Raw genomic sequence first — 7,278 nt, forward strand, 5'->3', positions numbered from 1 at the left:
ACAGGCTCCTCAGTGGAGGAAATTTAAGTCTCATAGTTACCAATAACCCTGAGATCGTCCTCACCTTTTTTGGAACAAAAGGTAAGTTTTTTCAGCCTGTAGCTTAGAGCAGAAAGGTAATTACGCATCATCCCCTTCCCCATTTCCATCAGGAGAGGCAGGCACTGCCCTGGAGGCAGAGGAGGGAAGATGGCTCCTGCTGAAGTGAGAGATGGGAAGACCCAAGGAGGACAGGCTCAGGGGCCAGCAGTGTCTCCAGGGCCCTCCTCCTCATCACCAAGGATGCTGGCACCCATTTGGGGACCTTCCTCTCCTCCGGGACCCCTGCCCTCTCCAGGCCACATCAGAGGTGAGGGCACCTCCATCTGTACCTCTCCTCCGCTGTGTTCCACCTCCAATGACATTCAGACATCCTTGCCACTCTGCACAGCCTCTTGTCCCTTCATCCCAAATCCCTCTCCGCGAACCACTGTGGACATCTCCTAGGCGCCCCCATTCCCCAGGTCTGCCTTTTCCTCACCTCACTTCCTCCCCACCCAGCAGGTGCCCCTCCTCGTCCCCCTGCCTCACCCTCCCCAGCAGAGCCCAGGCACCCTCAGCCTCCCCTCTGCACCCCCACATCTCATCGGCCCCTCACCCTGATACTCGGAGCCCTAAGCAGGCTTGTATCTGCCCTCGGGCAGTAACTGGACTCGGGCTCTCCTCCCATTGAAACCATCCCCACGAGAGGGGAGAGTAAATGCCGCTGCCTGCACCTTACAAACCAGGTCCTGACCACCGCTCCGTGTGTTTCCTTCCCTCCCCCACCATGAGCCAGGCCTCCGGGGGCAGAGTCAGGTCTTGCTCACTTGGGGCCCGGCGGACAGCACGTCCACCAAGCTGTCTGGGACATGAGAGAGGCTCAGAGTTCTTAGGAAAAATGAATAGTTCTAAGGAAAAAATGAATAAATTCCCAAGGGAAGCTAAGTCATTACTTCTACACAATCTTAAAAACTGTAAGTTAACATTACATGTTTAATGTTGACATTCTATTATTTAAATAAAATGTTTAGTGCTCTACCTCTGGGAGACTTGCAAATTGTCCAAGAAAACTAGCTTCCAAGTGAACTTTTCACATTTCCTGGTTGTCCCTGTCCCATCCTGTGTTCTGTGCCAGGAGGGAAATAGGAAAGGACAATTAAGACTGACTCTCCTTGCTTCTAGATCATTCCAACAGCTCCTGTGGCCCCTCCCAGGTCAGGCTGGTGGTTGAGGACCATGGTGGCCGCTTCTCCTGGGAATGAGTGGGAGTGAGCATGTCTTTTGGGCAAAGCCCCTCCCCCTCTTCCCTGCAGGCCACAGGGAAACCACCTCCAGAATGGCTGTTTCCCACTCACATCCCTTCGTTGGGGAGTAGCTTCCAGGCCCTGGGGGCTCCTGGAAACCCCCTCACTGGCTGAACACAAAGTGAGCCGTGGCATCCAGAGGCTTCCTGCTAACATTTTGAGCCTGACCTCTCTCCAGTCCAAACTGGTGTCCCACAGACATGAATGGAGGGTGCCCATTCCCAAGGAGAGGAGTGGCCCACCAAGACGCCTTTCCTGGCTGGGAGGGTTTGGGATGAGTTGACACTGCACGAGGCTCCATGATCCAAACCTGCCTGCCACCTCCTTCGTTTCATTTGATGCAGGCCCTGGGGCTTGGCAAGCTGCTGTCTAGCCACCAGGGCTCTGGCCAAGGTGAGGTGTTTTTTTCTAAAAGAACGGATGGCATTCTTGGCAGAAATGAAAGACGATGGCCTTCCTGCAGCACAGCCCAGTGATGCTCTGAAGAGCAATTGATGCTGAAATTCACTTGCAAGGGTTTCCCTCCAGCAAAGCCTTCAGAAGCACTGTCTCCCTGGGCAACTTGCCCTGGCTCAGAGGGTCCATGATGGCAACAAATTGAAGAAGTGAAACCTGACTGGTCGCCAAACTGCTGCAGGGACACAGTCGCCCCTCCATCCCTGATTGGTGCCACGTGTGATGGACAGGGATGTTTGCAGGGCCCTTGGGCTGAAGCCCCCTGCCAGCTGAGAGCTCAGGCCCTGTCTAGTGGCCTTAGTGGAGGACCCCAGCAGGCCTCGCTGCCTCTCTCTGGGCTGTGCATGGGGTGGTCAGCATCCCTCCCACCTTAGCTGCAAGGGGCACTGGAAACACTGATTTTTTCAAGGGACGGAGTTGCCTCAGATGAAATTGGGTTTCCATCGGTAAGAAAGGGGCTAGTGAACACTGGACACACAAGCAGCATCGTCTGCCCCAAACGTGGAGAAGTTTCTTCGGAAGGAAATGGGTGACCAGTGACCCTGCAGCAGTGCAGGGGCAGGATGCCAGGCTCCCCGAGCTGAGGAGTGGATGGGGCCCGGAAGGGCAAGGGCGGCAGTGGGCAGAGGTGATATTCCCAGGTTGCAAAGGGGAGGAGAGAAATTGCAGAGCCCAGAGGCCGAGGGAAGGCCGTTTGCCTTCTTAGGAGGGCAAGGCAGCACATTATGGTGGTGGGAGGAGCTGGAGGAGATGTTGGGGGGCGGGAAGGTGGTAAAATTGATGAGTAACATCCCAAGGACAGAGGGGCTGTGGAACCCACCCCCCAGAGGAGGGTAGAAGACAGGAGCAAGTAGAGGCAGCTCGTGGGGCAGGGGTGCTGGGGAGGACCCAGGGTCTTGCCGGCCCACCACACTCCCTGCCTGAAGTAGCGGGGAGTGCTGCCACGTCAGCCCTGCAGCAGGGCTCCCTCCCCACTCCACCCTCTGCACCTTACTGGGTGGGGCGTGCTCTGGCCTCTGAGGAGTGAGCTCCACGCCATAATCCTACGTGTGATCTCTCAGGCCCGAGGTAGGAGGCTGCAAGCCTTTGCCTGGTGGGCCTCATGGGGAAGCCGTCCCCACCAGACTTGGTGAACGGCATCACATTTTCTGGAGGGAACTGCAGTCAGGACTGAAGCCCCTAAGCCAGACGTGCTCACACCCGTGTCTGAACCCCTAGCCCAGGTGCCTCCACTCACCTCCCCGTCTGGGCCTCAGCTGGGGCACTTTTCTCCACAGGGTTCATCACTTTCCCACTCCTGGCACCTCCCCCCCGCCCCCAGGTCCACAAAGAGGCAGGAGCGTTGGTTGGGGCTCCCGGGCAGTGGAGTGACTTTCCCTGTCTGCACTAACCCACCGCCCCCACGTGATGCGTCTGCGTCTGGGGAGCAAGCGGAACACTGGGGTCTGGGCCTCCTTCCTCCTCCCACGCTGTCCCGTGAGTGAAGAAGGGCTTGACTGTTACTTTCGGTTTAGCTCGTTGATCTAACTGACTATCTGGATGCCTGATTAGTTTTTAGCATCAGTCTGAGGGCTTCCAACCTCCTAACACGGGTGATGATGCCAGGGGAGAAGCTGACCGGGAGCCAGCCTCGGAAGGGAGCGTCGGGCGCAGCTGACTGCCCTGCAGGCTGAGCCAGGCTGAGCCACGGTGAAGGCTCCCGAGGTCTCACTGGAAAGGTCACCGCCTCTGCCAGGTCCAGAGGCCTCACGGGCCGCACTGCTGGGCTCTTCTCGCAGGCACAGTTTAACTCACCTGCCGAAACACAGATGACTGTCTTGCCACACGCTGGACTTGAAGCAGTTGAGGACCACCCGAACTAGCTCTGTGTTCCATCACTGTTGTGTTTTCAGCGCCTGGCCCAGGGCCTGGTATACATATTCAGCAAATACTCATTGAGTGACTGAGTGGGTGAGTGAATGGATGAATGAATGAATGAATCCCTAAGCTCTCCGAAGAGACCAAGCCAGAGCCATTTGCTGCATTGCTCATGTGCCTCATACCCCAAGCATTCAAGTTACTCAACTGATAGAAGCGGGGTCCCCCCTTTACTGCTGACTTTGAAGCCCTTCCCCATCTCAGGCCCTGTGGAAATGCCTCCTTCACTGGAGGCACCCCTTTCCCTCCCTTCTGTGTTCACATCCTATCCATGGAGCCACAGCAGGGCCCCCGTGCCAGTGTCCAAGCCCAGGCCTTGAGAAAGAAGAAGCTTCTGCTTCCTGTGTCCTGGCACTTGGTCTTACCCCGCAGCCATGCCGGAGGAAGTCCAGGCCACATGGAGGTCCTTGCTAACAATCAGCATCGGCCACCAGCCGTGTGAGTGAGGACAGCTCTGAGAGTAACCTGCCTGGGTCTCCATCTGAGTGCAGTCATGCAGGAGACCCCACAACTGCCCAGCTGAGCCCAGTCAACCCCTGAAGGAGGAGGGCCAATAATAGGAATACAAATAATAATAGAAGTATTGTTTTTGCTTCATTCTCTTAAGTTTTAGGATGGTTAGATATCCAGCTATAACAACTGGAACAGACGGTACACTAATAAGTGTTGGACGACAGTAATAGCTCATCACCCGTCCATCTTAGCAGCCTCTCAGCTGTTCTACTTCATGAAAATGAGTCCCACCTCTTCTTAGCCAAACCACAGAACTTGTTCTTATCACTCTGAATCTCTTTTGAGAGGTACCACTAGGCATCACTAACACTGTGTGCTGGAGTAGAGAAGCTAGATCATTTAAGGGGTCTTTAAAATTTAAAGTGTCCATTTGCAGAGCATGCCCTAAAGGCTCCTCATAATAAACACCTCCATGAGTCCAGTCAGTGTGTTCATTAACACAGCAATTTCTGCCAGGTTCTTTCTTTGAGCAACATAAAACTGTTTGCTCAAGGACCCGATATTTGAGCATGAACAGGTGGCTTTAATAATTGATAATTAAATAACTTCAATATAGGATAGAAGTACAGTGAGACACAAGGTAGATGCATGAAGAAGAATGAACCAGGCTAATAGCATCGCTGGGGAAAAGACCTCCTAATGCCAAGCAGGACAAGATTTCCTTGACAAGAAAAGTCAGCCACTCACACTCCTTAGAGAAGGTCAGAGTGTGTTAGCCAAGAGCCGGGAACGGGGAACGGGGAGGGACAGGTTAGTGTCCGGGAGGGACGTTCTTTGCACATCAGCAGGGACTCATTCAAACAGCAAGTGTTCACAGAGCGCGGACTCCAGGCCTCTTCTACAGCAAGCCTGGGAACACAGTGCTACTTCCTGTTGCCAGAAAGACAAAACCAAAGCAGTTTCCAGGAAGTTGTTGACAGCTGCATGGCGGCTCCATGCAGACTCTATACATAGATGCTAGAACGGCTCAGAACAAAAGGTGTATTTGCTTGGGGGTGGGAATGATCAAGATTGTCTGAAAGACTTCTACAGAATTATATTTCAAGACCTTTCAATTTTTCACAATGCAGCCCTTGAATCAAGAGTGCCTGTCATTCTTGGAAGATGGATTTGGGAACCGAAGCCAACCTACAAGATTTATAAACAGTGCATTTGTTCCTGGGCTTCTCAACATGTGGTAGCTCAATTAAAGCAAGGTACCTATTCTCTTTTCCTCTTTTTTAAAAAATTGGACCTCAGATGCACAGAACTGGGGTCTGTCATAATCCTAGATTCAGGTTACAATATCATCATTGGTCCATGCACAGCCTTCTTTGCTATGTACGCATGTCTGTCAGTATTATATAATGAACACCCTGAACTCACCAGCCAACCCAAGGATGAAAACACTACAAATAACTAATACCATCACATGTGCTCTTTTTCCATTATCGCTTTGCCTCTTTGCCCAGAGGCAACTACTGTCTTGAATTTGGGGATCATCATTTCTTTGCTTTATTTTTTTGTTTTTCATTTATTTTTTGTTTATTGAGGTAACATTGGCTTATAACATTGTATAAATTTCAGGTGTACATCATTATACTTCTATTTCTGCATGGATTACATCATGTTCTCATGTTCACCACCCAAATACTAGTTACAATCCATCACCACACACATGGGCCTAATTATCCCTTTCACCCTCCTCCCTCCCCGCTTCCCTTCTGGTAACCACCAATCCAATCTCTGTGTCTATGTGTTTGTTCGTTGGTGTTATTATCTACTACTTAATGAGTGAGGTCATATCATTTCTTTGCTTTAAAAAATATATATGTTATGACATACATATGGAGGCCCAAACATATTTTATTTAGCTGTGCATCTTTAAAACTATATAAAAAGAATCTCACACTATATGAAGTTTTTTGGGACTGGCTTTCTCACGTATCTTTATGTTACTACAAGGCATCTGTGTTTTTAATGTGTTCATTCCTTTTCACCCTTGTAACCTATTGTGTGAATAGGCTCCAATTTATATAGGCATTTGGGATGTTTCCAGTTTTTTGCTATTAGAAACAGCACCGCGTTAAACATTCTTGCTTGTGACTTATATGCATTTGCAAGCATTTCTCTTAGCTCTATAACTAGGAATGGAATTGCCAGATTGTAGGGTATACTAATGTTCAAATTTACCAGATTGATTTCCAAAGTGGTTGTAACAATCTTCACTCCCAACCAGCAGTGTATAAAGTACACTCTTGATCCACTTCCTCTCCAATACCTGGCACTATCAGACTTGGTAGCTTTGCCAATCAAACATGGGTGTGCAATGGTAGATCATTGGGTGACTGGTATGTCTCTGATTTCTTATGAGGTTTGTCATCTCTTCGTACTTTATTGGCCTCATGTATTTCCTCTTCTTTGAAATGCCTGTTCATGTCTTTTATCCATTTTTTAAAGTTCAGGTGTCTTTTTCTTATTAACTTGTAGAAGTTTGTTTTATACAATCTGTGTTGGTTACATATGCTGCTAATACCTTCCTTTTTCTAGCTTGCCAAATTCATCAATGTTTTATAGTGCAGGCTTCCTGTGGATTGTTTAAGAAAGCTTTTCCTATACCAAGATCATAAAAACAGTCATCTATATTTTCTCCTACAAATTTTAGAATTTTGTTTTGACATTTCTATTTCTGATCAAAGTAGAGTTGACTTTTGTGTATGGTGTGAGGTAGGGATCCCATTTTATTCTCTTCTATATGACCAATGGAAAACCAGCTTTCCCAGCTCCATTTACTGAACAGTCTCCCTCTCAGCCACTGATGTTCCATCTCACCTCTGTCATGGATCAAGTGGTCATGCATCTGTTGTTCTGTTTCTGGGTTCTCTATTCTGTCCCATTGCTTGGTTTGTTACCCTTAGCCCAACACTACACAGTCTTAATTCCTACAGCTTCGTGATAAGGCTTGAAGTCTGCTGCTGGGAAAATCCTCCTCCCTTTATTCTTCTTCCTTAGAATATTCATGGCTAGTGTCAGTCCTATGATCTTCCCTATACATGTTAGAGTTCAGATGTCAAATTCATGAAAACTC

The 7,278-nt window shown here is 49.6% G+C and overlaps 1 non-coding gene across 1 annotated transcript; it reads right to left on the reverse strand.

Moving 5' to 3' along the window:
- Nucleotides 1-5,439: 5,439 nt before the first annotated feature.
- Nucleotides 5,440-5,511, reverse strand: LOC147914574 (small nucleolar RNA SNORD113/SNORD114 family). The gene has a single exon (XR_015555159.1). It is a non-coding gene; the product is annotated as a small nucleolar RNA SNORD113/SNORD114 family (small nucleolar RNA).
- Between the last annotated feature and the right edge of the window lie 1,767 nt (nucleotides 5,512-7,278).

Source organism: Ceratotherium simum, chromosome 18, assembly GCF_057802395.1.
Source record: "Ceratotherium simum simum isolate JZ-2026a chromosome 18, ASM5780239v1, whole genome shotgun sequence".
In the NCBI taxonomy this organism is placed as follows: domain Eukaryota; kingdom Metazoa; phylum Chordata; class Mammalia; order Perissodactyla; family Rhinocerotidae; genus Ceratotherium; species Ceratotherium simum.